The sequence below is a fragment of the Bos mutus genome, chromosome 24, assembly GCF_027580195.1.
Source record: "Bos mutus isolate GX-2022 chromosome 24, NWIPB_WYAK_1.1, whole genome shotgun sequence".
NCBI classification, from domain to species: Eukaryota; Metazoa; Chordata; class Mammalia; order Artiodactyla; family Bovidae; genus Bos; species Bos mutus.
In genome coordinates, this window is record NC_091640.1 from 45,189,149 (window position 1) to 45,211,322 (window position 22,174).

A 22,174-nucleotide genomic window follows, 5' to 3' on the forward strand; every position below is an offset into this window, starting at 1 on the left:
CAACTCTCATCTTTTTTTACCAGTTGTCCTCATAGAGCAGCAGCCAACATCACTGAGTTCTTACGATGGGCCACATATTTTACAAGCATAATGATCTTATTGAATCCTCCCTAAAGCTCTTTGTGGTATTATCAACCTTGTTTTACAGAAAAACAAGTCGAAACCCAAGTTTTCACTATTAGCAAGTGATGGAATGGGATTTAGACCCAGGTCTACAAGGCTCCAGGCTCTCAGGCCCTTTCTCATTCTGTCTCACAAATGGTCTTAATTCAATCATGTTTGCCTACTTAGAGCAATTCAGGATTTTATCATTTTCCTCCTTAAAGAAACCAGAAATGTTATACACATTAAATAATGTACTGTGCTTTGTTGCAATGATACTTTTTTTGGACCAAGTATTACATGGGGTCAGTAAACTGTGGATTGAAAATTCTTGTGCTTATTTCCTCTCACTGTTCTGTTGTGGAGTCACTTTGCAGTGTCATCTCTTTGCTACTCTGGGCATCTCTATTCCTCTTAATTGATTTTATCTAATCAAGTAGTGTGCCAGAGAACAACAATAGCAAAAATCATGCTCATTAAAATTGTGTGCAAATCAAAAGTAAAGAGACAGTGAATCAGGTCCTTAGGCTTCACTACAAATAAAATACATATAAGATTTGTAACAGCTTTTGCAACTCAGTGTTTTGGGTTATTTCAAATTTAGGATCATAGACTGTCAAAGTAGAAATTACTTTTAAGTCCTTATCTATTTTTGACAATGGCCATCCTAACAGGTATAAAGTGATATCTCATTGTGATTTTGATATACATTTCATAAATAGTTGGTGATGTTGAGCATCTTTTCACACACTTGGTGGCTACTGGATAAATGTCTGCTCAAATCATTTATCCATTTTTTAACTGCATTTTTTGATATTTTGTTCTTGAGATTTGTTATGTATTTAGGATATTAACTCCTTGTCAGATATATAGTTTGCAAATATTTACCCCATGTCACAGATTGCCTTTTTGCTCTATTGATCGTTTCCTTTGATAAAATTGGAACCCTCATGAACTGTTGATGGGAAAGTGAAATGGTGCCACCATTGAGGAGACTAGTATAGAGTTTTCCCCCCAAAATAAAAAATAGAGCCATTATACAATCCAGCAGTCCCATTTCTAGATATTTACTCAGAGGAATTAAAATCAGAATCTCAAAGAGTTAGTTGCACTCCCATGTTCATTGCAGCATTATTCACAATAGTCAAGGGATTGCGACAACCTAAGTGTCCATCACTTAGGATGACTGGATAAAGAAAATGTGGTCTAGCATGCAATGGAATATTATTCATCCTTAAAAAGGAAAGAAATTCTGACAAGGAACATTGTGCATGAACCTTTGGGACATTATGGTAAGTGGAATAGAGCCAGTCACAGAAGGACAAAAACTGTAAAAAAAAAAAAAAAAAAAAACACCTTGCATTGGAGGAGGAGGAAAACAGAGAAATGTACTTCAATGAGCATAGAATTTCAGTCATGCACAATGACAAGTTCTGGACACCTGCTGTACACATGAGCATATCATTAACAATACCGTGAGTGAGTGAGTGAAGTCGCTCAGTTGTGTCCGACTCTTTGCGACCCCATGGACTGTAGCCCACCACGCTCCTCTCTCCATGGGATTTTCCAGGCAAGGGTACTGGAGTGGGTTGCTATTTCCTTCTCCAGGGATCAATACTTTTATGGACACTTAAAAGGTAGATTTCATGTTACATGTTTTTCACCACAATTAAAAAGAGAGGGAAAGAAAGAGATTATCTAATCCAGCTTCTTTTACAGATGAAAAGACTGAAGTTTGGAAAGACTAAGTAGCTCTCTCAAATCACAAAGCTAGCTAAGGAGCCACTAGACGTGAACCCACACTCAGAGATCCTTCCTCTGTATGCCAGGACTGCCACCTCCCTTCACCCTCCTCACTGTGCAGGGCCCCCAGAGAGAAGCCCAAGAGCGTACAGTCATTGCATCTGGAGTTGGAAAGGGCATTTAGCCACAGTCATTACATCTAACCCATTGCCTGACAGAACGATGTCACCTACATCTCTAATGGCTAACCCACCAACGTCTCCACAAATAGAAAGACGAGCTGGTTGGCACTGGGAAGACACTTATTCCACTGTTGACATGTGATCATTTTTAGGAAATAATTTCATATATAAAATTGTAATCTGACTCTAATCTTCCATTTCTTTGTTCTGGTCTTACATTATGGATTAGCAAGAAAGAAATTACTCTTTTCTTTCGATATGTTAGCTTCTCAAATATTTGGAGACAATTGTTTTCTATTTCTATATGTCTTCTCCCCAAGGTGGGCTGTGTTGATCAACCAACAGGTAAGGTGTGATGTTGTTTCCAGATCTCCTCTCATTATAACCATTCTGGTCATCCTCTTCCGCATAAATGCTACTTTGCTGCTCAGACGCTTCTTCAGGTAATACTCCCAGCACTAAACATATTGTTATAGATGTGATCAAACCAATGAAATGATCTCCCTTTTGCCTGGATCCTGCTCCTCTAATTGTAGTGCCTAAGGGAACATTAGATGTTTGGCAAGCTCATCCTACAACTGGAGCATGAAGCATTTCTGGCCAAATAAATCATTCTTAATCTTTTTTCATTTAACTTCTGGCAACTCAGTTCATCTACATCCCATTTGTGCATTTTTTAAACCTTAGCTCAGATCTTTATATTTATCCTTATTAAAATGTATGTTATTTGTCCTGCATTTGTTTCATATATAGAATCCTTTTTGTCATCCAGTAACTGGCCTTCCCAGATCCATGTGATTTTATAATCCTTCTTTTTGTGACTTCATATAAGTCATTGATAAATAAAACTGCTAACCATTTCAAGGGTGGCGTTCTATGGAACTCTACTAGAGACTTTCTTTCTGTCTTTATAATAATTTATTAACCAATACCCTTGAGGTTATTTGTTCATATTCATCCAACTATACTATCATCAATGTTACTCCCGCAGCTTGTTCACACATACTCACAAAATGTCAGAATTCCTTCCCTTTCTTGTACTTTCTGTTATTTTGAGCTCTAGGTTTCTTCATTTACCCATTTAGCTAGTATTTGTAGGGACAGTGGAGTGTGAAGGTTTACAGCCTTGGAGATGACCCACTTAACTCTAGTCTCCATCGCGTACTAGCTGTGGGACCTTGAGCAAATTAATGAATTCCTCTAAGCCACAATTTCCACATCTAAATTAGAGATAACAATGGGACTCATCTCTTCAATGAGACATTTAAAGAAGTCTCATTTAAAGAAGTACATTAACCTATGTAAAAAACACTAGTTTCGGTGCCTGGCCCATGGTAGGCTCTAAAGAACTAGCAATAACCATAATTATGTTGACATTGACACAAATAAATCACCTAACTGCCAGTTTACATTACTTTTGACATAAATATTAGCAGGGGGGTAGGAAGTGACATTTACTGAGGGCCTACATATAATGCCAGGAGTTTGCATATATTATATAATCTGACTTAATTTTCATTTGGAAAACGAAGTGAATATTCTATGCATATAATTTGTTTTCTATATAGGAAAACTGAGGTTCATAGAGATTAAATAAACAAGACAAGGCCCATGTAAATTTAAGATAAAGTATTAGTCACTCAATTGTGTCCGATTCTTCGTGACCCCATGGACTGTAGCCCACCAGGCCCTCTGTCCATGGGATTCTCCAGGCAAGAACATTAGAATGGGTTGCCATTTGCTTCTCCAGGGGATCTTCCTGACTCAGGGATTGAACCTGGGTCTCCTGCATTGCAGGCAGATTCTTTACCACCTGAGTCACTGAGGAAGCCCCCAAATTTAAGATAACAGGCCAGAATTCTAAAGGAATTCTTTCTGAACCCAAAGTCCTTCCCCCTTCCCCTCCCCCTCCCCCCTCCCCCAATTCTCTCTCCTTCCTGCTTCTCTGCATTGAGTGTTTGGCTGAAAGCAGGTTGGATGTTAATTTCTGACCAAAATCAAATGATGAAGGCCAAGATTTCTGAGGGTTTTAAATAAGATGTTTGGTATCACTTCTGGGCTGTTTTGAGCATCAGAGTGTATTCTTACCATAAAGCAGCAGGGAGTAGATGAGCAGAAATTCAGCATAAAACAATAATATACTCAAAATAATTGAAAACAGGGACTCAAATAGATACTTGGATACCAATGTTCACAGCATCATTATTGACAGTGGTGAAGAGGTAGAAACAACCCACATGTTCGTCAACAGATGAACACGTAAACATGAAGAAAAAAAAAAAAACAACATGCAACAGAATATTACTCAGCATTAAAAAGGAATGAAATTCTAATACATGCAACAACATGGATGAGCCTTGACAACATGGTGTGTGAAATGAGCCAGTCACAAAAGGACAAAATATTGCACAATTTGACTTATATAAGGTACCTAGAGTATGCAGATTCATAGATACAATAGCAGAATGGGGAAGGAGAGGTGAGGAGTTGTTAAATGAGTTCAATGTTTCATTTGTGAACACTGAAAACACTATGATGGACAGAACGGTTGAACAATATAAATGCTTAATTCCACTGATCTGCACATTTTTAAATGGTTAAGTTTTGTGTCATATATATTTTACCATAATAAAAAACACATGTAGACAGCCAGAGAAATAGTGCAATGACACTTATTAAGTGCTAAGTCTCATCTCATTTGGGGCTTTTCCAGTGCCTCAGAGATAAAGAATCTGCTTGCAATGCAGGAGACCCAGGTTTGATCCCTGGGTTAGGAAGATCCCCTGGAGGAAGGCATGGTGACCCACTCCAGTGTTCCTGCCTAGAGAATCCCATGGACAGAAGAGCCTGGCAGGCTACAGTCCCTAGGGTCGGAAAGAGTCAGACACAGCTGAAGCAACTGAGCATACACGCACACACTCACCTCATTTAATCCTTACAGCAATTTCAAGAAGTAGGTCTTATTACTGCTCTCAATTTTGAGATGAGGACACTGAGGCAGAAATTTCTCTGGCTGTCTAAGTGTGTTTTTTATTATGGTAAAATATACACGATACAAAATTTAACTGTTTAAAAATGTACAGATTAGTGGCATTAAGCACGTACATGGTTCTACCATCTGTCCATTTCCAGAATTTTTTCAACATTCACGACTGAAACTTTGCACTCATAAGAGATGGACTCATACTCACATAGCTGGTAAAGACTAGAGTCAGGATTTGAACCCAGTCAGTCTGAGCATCCCTGGACTGGAGCTGAGGTCTCCCAGGAGGAAGGCGTGTCCTCCTGAGCCCACACAGTCCTTGAAGTCACCACATTTCTCTGAGAGGCAGGGTTTGGAGTTTCTCTCCAGTTCTGAATGCCTTCCCAGAGCCTCATAAATAACCTAGACGTGGGAGACCCAGCTGGGGTCCGTCGTCAGGAAGGCCGTGTGGGTGAAATGCCACTTCCTTGGCTTCTGCTGGGTTTTGGCACAGAAGAACTTGGGAGGTTTCCTGATGGTGGCTGACTTTTGTTTTTAGTTTTTCTTTCATTATTCTGTTTGATATAGTTGTCGGGGAGGGAAGAAAGAATATATGTTATGATGGGACATTTTCCCCATTTGCATCTATTTTTCTTCTATTTTTTCTGATCTTTCTTCTATTTGCTGCCACCCACACACTCCCAACCATGCAGGAAGACAACTGGTGAGATTATGTTTAGAGTTAAAGGGCTCTGGTTATGCTACTACTCCTGCAGAGGAATTTGCAGATGGGAGCTGATGACAAGAAACAAATGGCAAAGCCACTCCATCAACACCCTCTTCCTTCCTTTCTTTCTCCTCATCCTCATCAGAGTTGGCTGTTCCCTCAACAGTCCTGGAGACCTGAGGCCACTGACTCTCTTGTCACTATTCCTGGATGTTATCACAGTCAGTTGCAATTTGTGTTGTAAGGAGCTTGTCACTCGCTATAGTGAAAGTATGCGAGTTTTTAGTTCTCAGTTTTTTTTAATGTAATATTATTTGCAACAAGTTCAAACTTACAAAAAAAATGTTGCAAGAATAGTACAAGGAGATATCCAGAACCTCCCCAATCAAGTTACACCAAAGTCTCCAATGATGTCCTTTACAGCAAAAGAGACCCATCCGGATGTTGGGTTCTACCCAGTTGTCACATGTCTCTATTTTCCCTCAGTCTGGAGCAGTCCTTCAGTCTTTCCTTGAATCTCATGTTCTTGATCTTTTTAAAGATTATAAGGCAGTCATTTTGTAGAAATTCCCTTAACTTGCATTGGTCTGATCCTTCCTAATGTTTAGACCTAAGTTATCCATTTGGGGCAGGAAACCCCACAATTAATACTTTGTTCTTCTCATTGGCATTCTCCTCATTGGAGTGCAATGTCAGTTTGTCCCATTCATGTTGATACTATGATCACTTGATTAATATGATGCTTTCCAGTTTTCTTCACCATTGTTGTTTGGTGGCTAAATTGTGTCCAACTCTTCTGCGATTCCATGGACGATAGCCTGCCAGGCTCCTCTGTCCATGGGATTTTCTAGGCAAGAATACTAGAGTGGGTTCCCACATCCTTCTCCACGTGATCTTCCTGACCCAGTGATAGAAGCTGTGTCTCCTGCATTGGCAGGCAGATAGATTCTTTACCAGTGAGCCTTGTGGGAAGACCAATTGTTAACCAGAACGATCTTCAAATGGCAATTTCCTAATTCCATCATGCCTACATTTATTAGTTGGCATTCTCCTATAAGAATTTTATTTTTCCCCATGTTTTTCTTCATTTGTTTATTTATATCAGTGTTGACTCATGGACTTCTCTTTTATTCAGTGGGTCATGATTCATTCCTTTTATTTTCTCCTAGGGTTGGCCAGCAGGAGCCCTTTCAAGATGATCCCTCTGTCTTTGTCACCTAGTATATAATTCCTTGATTTGACTTCATTTGAAATGTACATCCTTTGACTTCATTTGAATTATACTTTCCCTGCCCCAGTCCTGGAGTCAGCCACTTCTCCAAGTTCTTTTTGTGGAGCATGGCCTTTAGAAGTTAGGATCTGGATGTGAAGTGTGCTCACACCCAAGGTGCTACTGCTCTGAAGACCCTTCAGCTGACAGAACTCACTTGGCACCTCCTCAGGTCTCCTCTGAAATATCATCTTCAAGGGCATCCTGTCCACCCTATTTAAAAATCACAACCCCTGACACCAACCCTAGGCATGACCCATTCCTCTGATGCTTTAATGTTTCCTCCTCACTTGTCATCAGACAACACTACAAGTATTTTATATGTTTGCTTTATTATGCTCTCTACACCCTAACTTCCCCCTCCCCAAAATAAAATAAAACATTGGCTCTATGAAGGTAAACACTATGCTGGTGACCAAAGCAGACGAAAACCCTTGCTCCCATTAATGAATGTGAAGATGTATGCAAATTACCCAGGAAATAATGCTGAGGCAGAGTGTGGACAGTGGCCCTAATAGCTTAGGAAAGTCACAGCCAGGCAGGGAATGTCAGGCTGATGGCAGAGTAGGGAGGGGCGGGTAAGTGAGAGCAGAGCAGCCCACTGAGCCTGCTCCAGCCAGGGCTGTGCAGTTCAGCAGGAGGATTTGGTCCTTGTCCTCATAAGGGCAACAGGAAGTCCCTGGAGAGTTTTAAATATAGGAACGATGGTCTAATGTAGCTTATATTTTTCAAAGATCCCAGTGATTACTTAATGGAAGATAATTGTATGGGAGCAAGGTATTTAGCAGAAATATTTACGTAAGATTGTCTCAGCGACCCAAGAGGGAGACTATGGCCTAGGGTGGTGGCAGTAGAGTAATAGTAGAAGATTTAGGGAATATTTTAGAGGCTGAATCCCTAAGACCACAGGTGATGGACTAGATGTAAGGCAGAGGAAAATGTGTCAGTAATGATCCCCACGTAGAAGTTTCAAGAATAGAGAGTTGCATCTGTACCTGTCTGGCTTTAAAGCCTCTCACGGTAACAGCTTTGACATCCCCGATGGCCAGAGACAGAGACTAATGCTTTTCAGGTGAGTATTTGGATCAAGTCTTGTTTTATAAAATCTGTCCACAGTTCCCCACCTACCAGTGAGCCATACCCCTCTAATTGAAGAAGCAAGGATGTAGGCCGTCAGGACCTAAGACAGAGGCCTACCGTCCCCTTGCAGGACTCAGCAGAGAGCTAAGCAAAGGAACCCTGAGAAAACCCAGGAACAAGCTATCACGTTCTATTCGTCTCACCCAACACCCTCCCTTCTTTTGCTCCTGCAAAAATATTTCTCTTTGTAATTGTCTATAAAAGATTATTGTCTGCATTTTATTTAATTATTCCATATGAAGTAATTATGAGAGAATAATCAGCCAGTTCGCCAATAATAGACGTTTCATAAAAGAACACAAAAGACACTAATAAAGGCAGAGCCAGCCCTCATCGCTGTCATCATTAGTTTCTCTACGTCTTTAATTTTCACACATTTTTATTGTTTGCCTGAAATTAATTGCCCATTTCTTTCCCCAATCAGGTTTATTGCAAGTGGGCCACTTCTAGATAGTTATACGATTGGTGTGTTTCTCTGACAAATGTCCCAATAGATCTTGTCAATATTGAAATATCTCTCTAGGAGACTAGAAGGGAAAGAATCATAAACTCCCTGTGTCTTGGTAGCCTCAGGGACCTGGCAAGAATGTAGCCATACCAGGTATCCCATTCCTGCCCCCCAACTTCATTTTACACTTGAGAAATCTGAATCATTGAGAGGAGTTGGCACAGCTGTTGGTGGCAGCCCTGAGACCAGAACCTGCATCTCTTGGATGGATCTAGAATGCAGAAGCTATAACAGGATTCATCCAACCTCCTATGAAACTGCACTTTCTATCCTAGGTATAAACCATTTCAGAGGATGGCGTCTAGGGCTTCCCCTACCCCTGTGCACACTGCTAGGAAGGTTCTTCCTTCAACTCCTGGTTCCTAAAATATTCTTGTTATGAATAAGACACTTCAGTGTCACCTAACAAGGTGTATTAGTCTGCTAATTTTCATTACAAGGTACTACAGAGTAGGGGGCTTAAACAAAAGACATTAATTTTCTTCCAGTTCTGGAGGTTAGAAGCCCAAGATCAGAGCACCAGCAGATTGGGTTTCTGTGAGGTCTCTCTCCTCAGCTTGCAGACAATCACCTCCCTCTGGGTCATCACATGGCCTTTCTTCTGAGTGAAGAAACAGAGAGAGAGACAAAGCAAGCATGTATGTTCCACTTTTGCTGTCTGTTCCTCTTCTTCTAAGGACACTGATCCTGTAGGATGAAGGCCCCATCCTTATGACCTTATTGTCTTAATTACCTCCTTGAAGGCCCCTATCTCTAATACACTCATGGGGGATTAGGGATTCAACATATGAATTTTGACTGGGGTAGGAGAGTGTGTTTAGTTGCTCAGTCATGTCTGACTCTTTACGACCCCATGAACTGTAGCCCACCAGGCTCCTCTGTCCATGGAATTTTCCAGGCAAGAATACTGGAATGATTTGCCATTTCCTTCTCCAGGAGATCTTCCCAACCCAAGGATCAAACCCATGTCTCCTACCTCTCTTGCATTGGCAAATTCTTTCACCACTGGGCCACCTGGGAAGCCCCAGGGTAGTGGGTAGGAGGACACAATTCAGTGCCTAATATAGGATAATGATTTAATCCTATCACAGAATTTTTTTTTTAAATTAAGCTGGTAATGATAATAATTGCTTGAAAGCAACGATGGAGCTCCACAGCCAGGGCCATGGACATGTAGTGTTTCTCAAACCTTTGAAGTGGCCACCCCTGAGCTCCCTGGGCTCTTCCTTACCCCTCCTCAAGTGAGCTTCCTGGAAGGCCTGGAAGGAGGTGAGAACTGTGTGTGGAAACAGGAAGAGCTAACTGGACACTCCACCACCTTGCACGTGGCCTCAGCCTCATTCATTCCGCACTCTGGGCAGGGGCTGTGCTTTGTATGTCCCCCTTTGTACCACCAGAGTCAGAATCAGATTCTGGCCCAGAGTAACCCCTCAGTCAGAAATGAGTGAGTGAATGAGTGAGGGCACGTTCTGTGTCAGTCAGATTTGACCACCAAGCTCTACTTAAAATACTCAGTGACTCCCGGCACTGGGAGAGCAAAGGCCAGTGAGGCCTTCCATGGTCCGCCATCCTCCGGCCTCCAGCCTCAGCACTTCGTGCTTGCACTGGCCCCTTTCTCCCTGTATCTCTGTCCACACTAAGTCTCTTGCATTCTTTCAGAATATCTGTCTTCGTTCATACTTTTCCTGCTGTCTGGAAGGACCTCTCTTCATCTGGCTGGCTGACTTTGCCATCAGAAATCCCTCACCTCCTTCCAGTTTGAGAGGTTCTCCCATTTTCTGGGCTCCCACTTCTTTCTATTTGAACGTGTGTGTGTGTGTGTGTGTGTTAGTTGCTCAGTCGTGTCTGACTCTTTGTGACCCCATGGACTGTAGCCGGATAGGCTCCTCTGTCCGTGTGATTCTCCAGGCAAGAATACTGGAGTGGGTTGCCATTACCTTCTCCAATTGAATCCTCACTCCAGTGTTATGTCCATTAACTTGTCTGTCTCTCTCCTGTAGGTATGAGGTAATTCTTTTTTCTCTGTGTATTCTTGCTGTCTAACAAAATGCCTGATACACCAGGCATTAATTAGTCTAATGAATTGTATTAATTCTTGCATAATGTAATAATAAGACTAGATTTCTAATCCATTAACCAAAAGCCAGTACAGTACAGACATGCATAAGAAATTTTACAATATTAGGAGCTCAGGGAATTTGGCTGATCCCTGATTTTCCTTCCTTCCTTCCTCTTTTCCCTTCCTTCTTCCCAGCAGTGGGGCGGTACCTCCCTTACGGTGCTTCACACCTGCTGGAATGGGAAATTTGAAGGACAGTGAGCCTAATGCAGTAATCCCCAAACCTGCCAGAATCTTCTAGGAAACTTACAATTACACATCCCCAGGCCACACACCCCCATTGAGTCTTGCCTCTCACTCCCGAGACTCTTCTCATAAAGGCTGAGTCTCCACAATACCTCGGCGACTGCTTACAAAGCAAAACACTTACCCTCACTGAGGACAACAGCAACAGTTACTTGGCTGGCTTCAACTTTTAAAACCCTGACTTCTTTCAGCTGCTGTGAGACATAGACCCTACTACATGGCACCACTCCCCAGGATGTCTCAGTGTGATCTAGTGGCCTTCGAAAGGAGCAAATGCGAGCTCTAATCTATGGCCCTGCTTAGAGAAACTGCCACAGAAACAAATCTTACCATTTTAGTTCACATAATAAGCAATTACAATTATGAACCTCCCCACGTTGCTTGTTTAATTATTACCTAGGTCAGGTTGAAATACATTTGGTGGAAATTGAGCTGCCTTTCTTTGAGCTGAGACACAAATGCTTTAGTCTTCACTGTTAATATCATTGCTGGGGAAATCAAGCTGGCATATGTTTTCAGTAACCACCACTGAGATCATTTCTCTCTCTCTCTGGGGTAATTCTGAGAAAGAAAAGCATTCAAAATATTCTATTTGCCATCCCCTAGAACATTCATGTCATGTAGCGCCTACAATTAATGAGTGGTACTTGTGAGGATGTGAGTCATTACAGCAAAGCATTTAATTCCATTCTTCTCCAACGCACTGATTTAATCCGATCTGAGTTAAACCGGAGCTGTATCGCACCTTCCCTGAACAGAGAGAGCTCCACGAGATAGCATGGGGTGTCCTAACGACAGTGATTTCACATATGTACATAGCAGCTTCAAGGCTGGGATCTCCAAGAGTTGCTTCGCCCATGGTAATTGATGGCACCTCTAAGCGTTACATTAAACATTTAATTGAACAGTTAAATGTGGATTAATGAGGCCATTAATTAATACAGTGGGGAAGTCTGCAATTCTTATCTGTGGACCACAGAGAGGATTTCCCCATACCATATATTTTAAATTCCATCATGAAGATTCAGACTTGTGAAGCTATTGGGAGTGGGTCTGGTGGGGAGACTTACAGTAGAACTAGAAATAACATGGCTGGCAGGAAAAAGAGCCAGAATATAGAGACATGAGTTCAAAACCAGGCTCTACTACTAATAGCTGGATGACTTTGTATAAATCACTTTATGTCTCTGGGACTCAGTTTCCTTATATGAAAAATGCAGGCTGTACGACCATTATCCCCTTAGATTTATTTAATCAATGCCCTAAGTCTGTGACGGAGAAGGCAATGGCACCCCACTCCAGTACTCTTGCCTGGAAAATCCCATGGATAGAGGGGCCTGGTGGGCTGCAGTCCATGGGGTCGCTAGGAGTCGGACACAACTGAGCGACTTCACTTTTACTTTTCACTTTCATGCATTGGAGAAGGAAATGGCAACCCACTCCAGTGTTCTTGCCTGGAGAATCCCAGGGACGGGGGAGCCTGGTGGGCTGCCGTCTATGGGGTCGCACAGAGTCGGACACGACTGAAGCGACTTAGCAGCAGCAGCAGCAGTAAGTCTGTGAATTTAACCAAATATATTCTGAGTCGCCAGTTGCTCGGCTATTTACATATCTACTACTTCTGCTCGTGAAATACTTGGCTCAGAGGTCAAGCCCTTGTAGTTCAAGCCCCTACAGCTCACCAAGGGGAGGCAGAGGGCTCTGGACTTGGATTCACAGTCCCATGCTCCATCTGCAGCTAGAGGAGAGATTTCAGAAGTCAACAACTACATCCAGTTCTTCCTTCCTCATTCTTAAAATATTGATAGGAAGGTCTAGTTGTTATGAGGATTAAGATATTTTACCTGAGTACCAAGAAGCATGATGTATATGTGCGATGTTGTTTTTAGTTTTATTATCGTCAACCAGGGTCACTGACGGTTGGTTCTGGGAGTCATGTCAGGGCCTGTGGCTGCCTCTTCATCTCTACTCTCTTTCCCTTCCCCCTACCTTAATCATTCTTGAGTTTCTAATTTTCTAAATATAAATCAAACTGTTATCGAGTCTTATGATACCCATAATTTTTCACTCAACAAACAATTATTAAAACCCATGGGCAGAGGAGCCAGGTGAGCTATAGTCCATGGGCTCACAAAAGAGTCAGACATGACTTAGCAACTACAGTAGTGAAAATGAAACAGAAAGAAACTCCTAAATTTACAGATGGTGGTGTTGCCTCTTCCCAAGTTAACCCAGCCACTAAGCTTCAAAGCGAGCTTTCTTTTCATCACTTCTTTTCCAGCAGAATATTTTCAGGATCCTCCTTAGATGGAAATGAAGAAATAAAAAGATCAAAGGAAGAATTGCTTATGCTTTTTCTCCCCAAATCCTCATTAGCAATATATTCTGGAGAAATTATTTAACTTTAAGTGAATAGCATAAACTTTCATGGCCATTTGGGATGGCCTTTATGTAAATCAATGAGGCACATAATCAAAAGATTAAATTATGTTCATGCGAGTGTGCGTACTAAGTTGCTTTAGTCGTGTCCGACTCTTTGAGACCCCATGGACTGTACATGCCAGGCTCCTCTGTCCATGGAATATTTCAGGCAGGAATATTGGAGTGGGTTGCCATGCTCTCCTTCAGGAGATCTTCCCAACCCAGGGATCGAACCCATGTCTCCTGTAGTTTCTGCATTGCCAGTGGTTTCTTTACCACTGAGACACCAGGGAAGCCTTAAATAATGTTCAGTAACATTTTATTACTAAATATGCATTATTTTATTACCTCGTATGACACATGGATTCTTTTTTAACCAAAATCTTTTATGTCTACTACATTGAATAACAAATATTACTAATTTATTTATTCAAAAAATATTTATCTGATACTTACTAGATGCAAGGTCCTATGCTGAAGAATATAATTACATACATAGATATATTTCTATGTATTATTTATATTGTGCATTTGATCCATATTTGCTAATTCACTTACTAGCTAAAATTTATTTGTAACTTCAAAATCAATATTCATCCTGCTTTCACAGTCATCCAAGGACATGTGTGGACTGCGTCGCCGGGCTCGCATGTTCCCAGTTGAGCTGGAACAAAGTGATGCTCTGTCTTCTTATTTTAGCTCTTATACTACAGTAAGTGTCCTTTATTTGTGATATGTCGTGCTGTGCCATGCTAAGTCGATTCAGTCATGTCTGACTCTGCAACCCCATGAGCTGTAGCCTGCCAGGCTCCTCTGTCCATGGGACAGAGGAAGAATACTCCGGGCAAAAATATGGAGTGGGTTGCCATGCCTTCCTCCAGGGAATCTTCCAAATCCAGGGATCGAACCCACATCTCCTACAACTCCCACATTGTAGGTGGATTCTTTACTATTGAGCCACCAAGGAAGCCCTTTTTGTGATATATTTAGTGCCAAATATTTTTTACATTCTGTGCTTTTCCTTGATGATTTTGCTGTTTAAAAAAGCCCCCAACACAGCAGCGAAGTGCCGTCTAGTGTTTCTAAGTGCAGTACAACTGTGACGTGCCTAACAGGTAAACTGCAGGTTTGATAAGCTTTGTTCAGTCATGAGTGATATACTGCTATTGACCCTGAGTTCAATGTTAATGAATTAATATATATTATATATTATCTTTAAATAGAAAAACACACAAAACAAGATTATGTGTTGATTAGTTGACAGAAATGTGACCAAAGACTCTCAGGAACCTAATCCTATATTTACCCTAGAAGCAATGGCTCAGTATTCACTAATTCAGTGTTTGCAGCAGTTTTACAGAACATAACTCCCACAAATGTTGAGAATTGATTGTCTATATGTGTATGTATAATTAGGTACTGTGCATGCTAAGTTGCTTCAGTCATATCCAACTCTGCGATGCTGTGGACAGTAGCCCACCAGGCTCCTCTGCACATGGGATTCTCCAGGCAAGAATACTGGAGCAGGTTGCCATACCCTCCTTCAGGGGATCTTCCTGACCCATGGCTCAACCCTCATCTCTAACATCCCTTCCCTTGGCATAGGGTTCTTTAGCACTAGCACTACCTGTTGTTGTTCAGTCACTCAGTTGCATCCAACTCTTTGCAACCCCATGGACTCCAACATGCCAGGCTTCCCTGTCCATCACCAACTCCCAGAGCTTGCTCAAACTCGTGTCCATCAAGCTGGTGATGCCATCCAGCCATGTCATCCTCTGTCATCCCCTTCTCCTGCCTTCAATCTTTCCCAGCATCAGGGTCTTTTCAAATGAGTCAGTTCTTCACATCAGGTGGCCAAAGTACTGGAGTTTCAGCATCAGTCCTTCCAGTGAATATTCAGGACTGATTTCAATGATACCACCCAGCCATCTCATCCTCTGTCATCCCCTTCGCCTCCTGCCTTCAATCTTTCCCAGCATCAGGGTCTTTTCCAATGAGTCAGCTCTTCACATCAGGTGACCAAATATTGGAGCTTCAGTTTGAGGATCAGTCTTTCCTTGAAAGTTCAGGGTTGATTTCCTTTAGGATTGACTGGTGTGATCTCCTTGAAGTCTAAAGGACTCTCAAGAGTCTTCTCTAGCACCACAATTTGAAAGTATCAGTGCTTCAGAATTCAGCCTTCTTTATGGCCCAGCTCACACATCCATACATGACTACTGGCAAAACCATAGCTTTGACTGGATGTATCTTTGTTAGCAAAATGATGTCTCTGCTTTTTAATATGCTGTCTAGGTTTGTCTTAGCTTTTCTTCCAAGGAGCAAGTGCCTTTTACTTTCATGGCTGCAGTCACCATCTGCAGTGATTTTGGAGCCCTAGAAAATAAAGTTTGTCACTGTTTCCATTGTTTATCCATCTATTTGCCATGAGATGTTGGGACCAGATACCATGATCTTTGTTTTTTTGAATGTTAAGTTTTAAGCCAGCTTTTTCACTCTCCTCTTTCGCTTTCATCAAGAGGCTCTTTAGTTCCTCTTCATTTTCTGCCATTAGGGTGGTGTCATCTGCGTATCTGAGGTTATTGATACTTCTCCCAGCAATCTTGATTCCAGCTTGAGCTTCATCCAGCCCAGCATTCCACATGATGTACTCTACATATAAGTTAAATAAGCAGAGTGACGATATATAGCCTTGGCCTGGAAAGCCCCTAATTAAGTACTATACACTGACTGTACAGGAATTTATTGTTGTTCAGCCACTAAGTAATGTCTGACTCTTTGCAACCAGGAGACAGATCTATTCCTCAGGAGACAGATAATGTGGTCTGGTATTCCCATCTCTTTAAGAGTTTTTCAGTTAGTTGTGATCCTAGTCCATGGGCGGTTCAGTGGTAGATTTCTTGCCTGCCACGCAGGAGGCCTTGATTTGATCCTGGCTCATGCAGCCGTAGCATCCCCTTTATTGAGCTTCCCTGGTGGCTCAGATGGCAAAGAATCTGCCTGCAATGCAGGAGACCCAGGTTTGATCATGGGGTCGGTAAGATCCCCTGGAAAAGGGAATGCCTACCCACTCCAGTTTTCTTGCCTGAGAATTCCATGTTTAAAAAAGCCTGGTAGACTACAGTCCATGGGGCTGCAAAAAGTCAGACACAGTCAAAGGCTTTAGCATAGTCAGTGAAGCAGAAGTAGATGGTTTTCTGGAATTCCCTTGCTTTTTCTTTGATCCCACGGATGTTGGCAATTTGATCTCTGGTTTCTCTGCCTTTTTATTTATTTTTTTTAATTTTATTTAATTTTTAAACTTTACATAATTGTATTAGTTTTGCCAACTTAAATTCCAGCTTTTACCTTTGAAATTTTTTAGTTCATGTACTACTGAAGTCTAGCTTGAAAAATTTTGAGCATTACCTTGCTAGTGAGTGAAATGAGAGCAATTGTATGGGAGTTTGAACATTCTTTGGTATTGCCTTTCTACGGGATTGGAATGAAAACTGACTTTTCCCAGTCCTGTGGCCACTGCTGAGTTTTCCAAATTTGTTGATGTATTGAGGTCAGCACTTTAACAGCATCATCTTTTAGCATTTTAAACAGCTCAGTTGGAATTACATTACCTGCACTAGCTTTGTTTCTAGTAATGCTTCCTAAGGCCCACTTGACTTCACACTCCAGGATGTCTGTCCCTAGGTGAGTGGCCACACCATTGTGGTTTTCTGGGTCCCTAAGACCTTTTTTGTATACTTCTGTGTATTCTTGCCACCTCTTCTTAATCTGTTCTGCTTCTCCATGTCTTGCCATTTCTGTCCTTTATTGTGCCCTTCTTGACATCAAATGTCCTCTTGACATCTCCAGTTTTCTTGAAGAGATCTCTAGTCTTTTCCATTCTGTTGTCTTCCTCTATTTCCTTGCACTGTTCACTTAAGAAGGCTTTCTTATCTCTCTCTGCTCTTCTCTGGAACTTGAATTCAGGTGGGTATATCTTTCCCATTCTCCTTTGCCTTTCAATTCTCTTCTTTTCTCAAGCTTTTGTAAGGCCTCCTCAGACAACCGCTTTGTTTTCTAGCATTTCTTTTTCTTTGGGATGGTTTTGGTCATCACCTCCTGCACAATGCTACAACCTCTGTCCCTAGTTTTCAGACACTTTGTCTACCAGATCTTTGCCTTGAGTCTATTCATCACCTCCACTGTATAATCATAAGAGATTTGATTTAGGTCATACCTGAATGGTCAAGTGGTTTTCCCTACTTTCTTCAATTTAAGCCTGAATTTTGCAATAAGGAGCTCATGAACTGAGCCACAGTCAGCTCCAGGTCTTGTTTTTGCTGAGTGTATACAATGTCTTCATCTTTGGCTCCAAAGAACATAATGATTTTGTTATTGACCGTGGTGATGATCCACTGTGTAGTTTCATCTCTTGTGCTGTTGGGAGACAAGTGTGTTCTCTTGGCAAAACTCTGTTAGCCTTTGCCCTGCTTCATTTTGTACTCCAAAGCCAAATCTGCCTGTTAACTCCAGGTATCTCTTGACTTTCTACTTTTGCATTCCAATCCCCTGTTATGAAAAGGACATATTTTTTTTGGTATTAGTTCTTGAAGGTCTTGTAGGTCTTCATAGAACCATTCAACTTCAGCTTCTTTGGCTTTAGTTGTTGGGGCATAAACTTGGATTACTGTGGTTTGATTTGCCTTGGAAATAAACTGAGATCATTCTGTCATTTTTGAGACTGCACTCAAATATTGCATTTCACACTCTTTTGTTGACTATATGAGGTCTACTTCATTTTCTCTAAGGGATTCTTGCCCACAGTAGTAGATATAATGGTCATCTGAATTAAATTCACCCATTCCCATCCATTTTAGTTCACTGATTTCTCAAATCAATATTCTAAAAAAACAAGCTCTTAAATTCAATGTTCACTCTTGCCATCTCCTGCCTAACCACATCCAATTTACCTTGATTCTTGGAATTAACATTCCAAGTTCCTATGCAATATTGTTCTTACAGCATTGGACTTTACTTTCATCCCCAGACACATCTGCAATGGAGCACCATTTCCTCTTTGGCACAGCCTCTTCCTTCTTTCTGGAGCTATTTCTCTGCTCTGCCTCTGTAGGGTATTGGACACTGGGGGGCTTATCTTCTGGTATCATATCTTTTTTGTCTTTTCATACTGTTCATGGGGTTCTCGAGGCAAGAATACTGGAGTGGTTTGCCATTCCTTTCCCCAGTGGACCTCATTTTGTCAGAACTCTCCACCATGACCCATCCATCTTAGCTGGCCCTGCATAGCATGGCTGATAACTTCACTGAGAGACTCAAGCTTGTGACCCATGCAATCATTTGTTTAGCTTTCTGTGATTGTGGTTTTCATTCTGGAAGCTGTGGGATGGTAATTCTTGTTTCTTCTGTCTACCTTCTGATGGATGAGGATGAATCTAATGCAAGCTTCTTGATGGGAGGGACTGGCTGTGGGGAAAACTGGGTCTTGCTCTTGTGGGCAGGGCCATTCTCAATAAATCTTTAATCCAATTGTCTGCTGATGAGTGGAGCTGTGTTCCCTTCTTGTTAGTTTATTTGGCCTGGGGCAACCCAGTCCTGTAGTCTACAGGCTCTATGGTAGGGCTAATACCATAGGAATTCCTCCAAGAGAAATTAAGCCAACAGATACCTCCCAGGACTCTTGCTGCCAGTGTCCCTATCCCCGTGGCAGGCCACTGCCAACACACACCTCCTTAGGAGACCCTCAAACACTCAAAGGCAAGTCTGGCTCAGTCTCCTGTGGGGTCACTGCTCCTTTCCCTTGGGTTCTGGTGCACACAAGATATTCTTTGTGCCCCCCAGAGTCTCTGTTTCCCTCAGTCCTGTGTAAGTTCTATGATCAAATTCTGCTGTCCTCCAAAGTCAGATTTCCACTCCACAGCACACATTCACCCAGGATGTATTAGGTCACAGTAACAGAGATGACAAGTCTTTGTCTCGTGATTATGTCACGGTGCTGTGGGTGGATGGGGAATGGGGGAAGACCATCAAAGAGATCTCAGCCTGGGATGGAGGATAAATGTCAGTAAAGGCTCCCCAAAGGATAAGATGCTTTACGTGAGAAATGAGGACCAGTTAGCTCGGAGACTTGGGTGGAAACACTGGTGCAAGGGTCCACAGCACTTATTTTGTGCAAGGTCCTGAACAGGCATCACAGGTGACACGAAGATTATTGAGTTTGTATCCTTAGAGGTCAGTTTCTCAAGAAAGCTTCTCTTGGACACATTCTTCCCTTCAGACACACATTCACTCCCAACCAAGACTAGATCTGGACCCTCTCATAGAGCTCCTTTCTCCTTCATCACACATAATCGACTAGCATCTGGCTCCCTAAATGGAGTATGTGCCCCTGAAAGCAGGGGACAGGTATTTTTGTTACTGTTGTCTTTGTTTTTCATTGTTGCATCTCCCACTGCCTTAAACCTCACATGGCACAAACTATTGAATGACTGAATTAAAATTGCAGAGTATGGTCAAGGTCTTACATCTAGGATGACAACTTTACAAGGAAGTTTTACAAGGTCACACTACTGGAAGGGTTTTTTCCCCATAGGGAAAAATATTTTATTGTGGGGAATCACTGTACACCCATTGGTATTTTTATTCCTCATGCTTTAAGCTTTTAGTTGTTTGAATATTTGACCTGAAAATGAGTAAACTAGCAATAACTAGAAGTGAAAAGTGAGAAAACAAAACATTTTCAGGTCCTCTAGTTCATACTTCTAAATGCAAGAATTTATACTTCTAAATGCAAATCTTTGATATTAGGATCTTGGGCCTTGTTCTCAGCTCACCTGGGCGAGGGACTCAAGTGCCTGCTTTTATAATCTCTTTCTTTTATATTTGAGCTGAAGGTCCATCCCCAGAGGAATTTTTTCCTTTTTCTCATACCCCTTAAGTTTCCTTGCCATGAAGACTATTCTTTGTGAATATAAGAAGCACATCTGAGTGGGACAGGAGTCACAGCATGAATCGCAGGTGATGATCAGAATCAGGATGGCCAGGATGGCCAACCCTGAGATGGTAGAACAATGCTTTGAGACTTCTAAGACAGGAGGTCTTGCCCTTCTATTTCTCATCTCTTTGTTGTAGGATTCTTAAACTCAAACATTCATGTGGTAAGGTAGGCACCTGGAGTTGGCCAAGTGGAACCATGACAAGCCCTGTCTAAACCGATAGCTGCTACTCAGCTGCATGCCAGAATTTTAGGGCCAGTGTTGCCAAATCTTCAAAAGAAAGCAGAAATCTGGCTTTCCGTCCTCAGCTTACCAGGTTTTGTTGTTGTCATTACTATCTATCTGAAGTATCTTTTGTCAATCATTAAGGAAATGATAAAGATAAATAGAGCAGCGCGTCCATCTAAAGGAGCTTAAGGTCCAGGGGGAGAGGTAAAACTCATGCATTGTGTGATCGTGATGCACACTGGTTTCTATTGTCCAATGTTGTCTGCAGAGAAAGTGTGTTGGGCAGTTTTATAAGGCAATTTGGTTGAAGAGAATCCCTACAATAGAGTAACAAGAAAGTCAACTGTTTATGCCCTCAGGAAAGGAAACTTTCTGCCCATAGGGCTTCTTTGCTGAGCTTGTAGAATTGTTGAATAGCTTGTAAAATTATGTTGCCATACGTTAATAAGGTAAATGCAGGGGGTGCCTGATTTAAACCATATTCAGACAACAGTACTCTGCTAGCATTTTTCTGCTACCCTTCCTTTTTCTTTTTCCTCATCTGGACTCAGATTCAAGTCTCTGACTTTCAGTAAGACCTTCTTTCCTCTCCTTGCTTGTAAAGGAGCAATCATAATTTTAAGATAAGAGAAACATTTTTCGTTCAAAATCCCAGTACTTTTACAAAACCTGACAGTTTTTTCCTCCAATATTGTCATTTGGCAAATTGATCAGAGATTCACTGTTTCTGCCAATTTTGAGCCACAGTAGTTAATTGTGGGATTTTGGAGGAGCAATTCTGGAGCCACATCCCCCTAACTTCTCATACTTGCTGTGGGACTTGGACAAGATGCTTAACTTGGCCCCTAAGCCACAGTTTTCTCATCTATGAATAAGATAATAATAATGCCTACTTCTGTGGTTTGTGAAGATCAAATGAGATCATATATTAAATATATGGATGAAAAACCTACATTATCCTAACAGAGTATGATTAATAAAAATTATGTCTATATGTGAATCACAAGAAGGGCTCAGTTAAAGACAGTTAATATCATTATTATCAAATAGGGCCATGAGTACTTCCTGACTGTAGAGCTTTGTGAGAACATGAGACATTTTCATGCTAGAGTCCACATATTTAACCTTTTCAAATCACAAATATCACCTTTTTTTAATTAAAAAATTTTAAGTTAATTGCTCTACAATGTATTATTTTCTGTTGTACAAAAAAGTGAATCAGCCATATCCCCTCCCTCTTGAACCTCCCTCCCACCTCCCCCATCCCACCCCTCTAAGTCATCACAGAGCATCAAGCTGAGCTCTCTGTGAAAGGTGCCAGCTTTTTAAAGGTCTGTCTTAAACCAAAAAGATTATCTTAAGTAATGGAATTTTAGACATTCTTTAAAATATGGGTGGAACAGATTTTTATAGATCAGTTGTGTACCTGCTGACTCTGAACTGAACCAGCCATGTGGCTCCCAGATACGTCTTGGACAGGATCCTCAGGCTCAGGCTTCTGTATTAGTTTATAAGTTTCCTATCTTGTTGGTCCCCG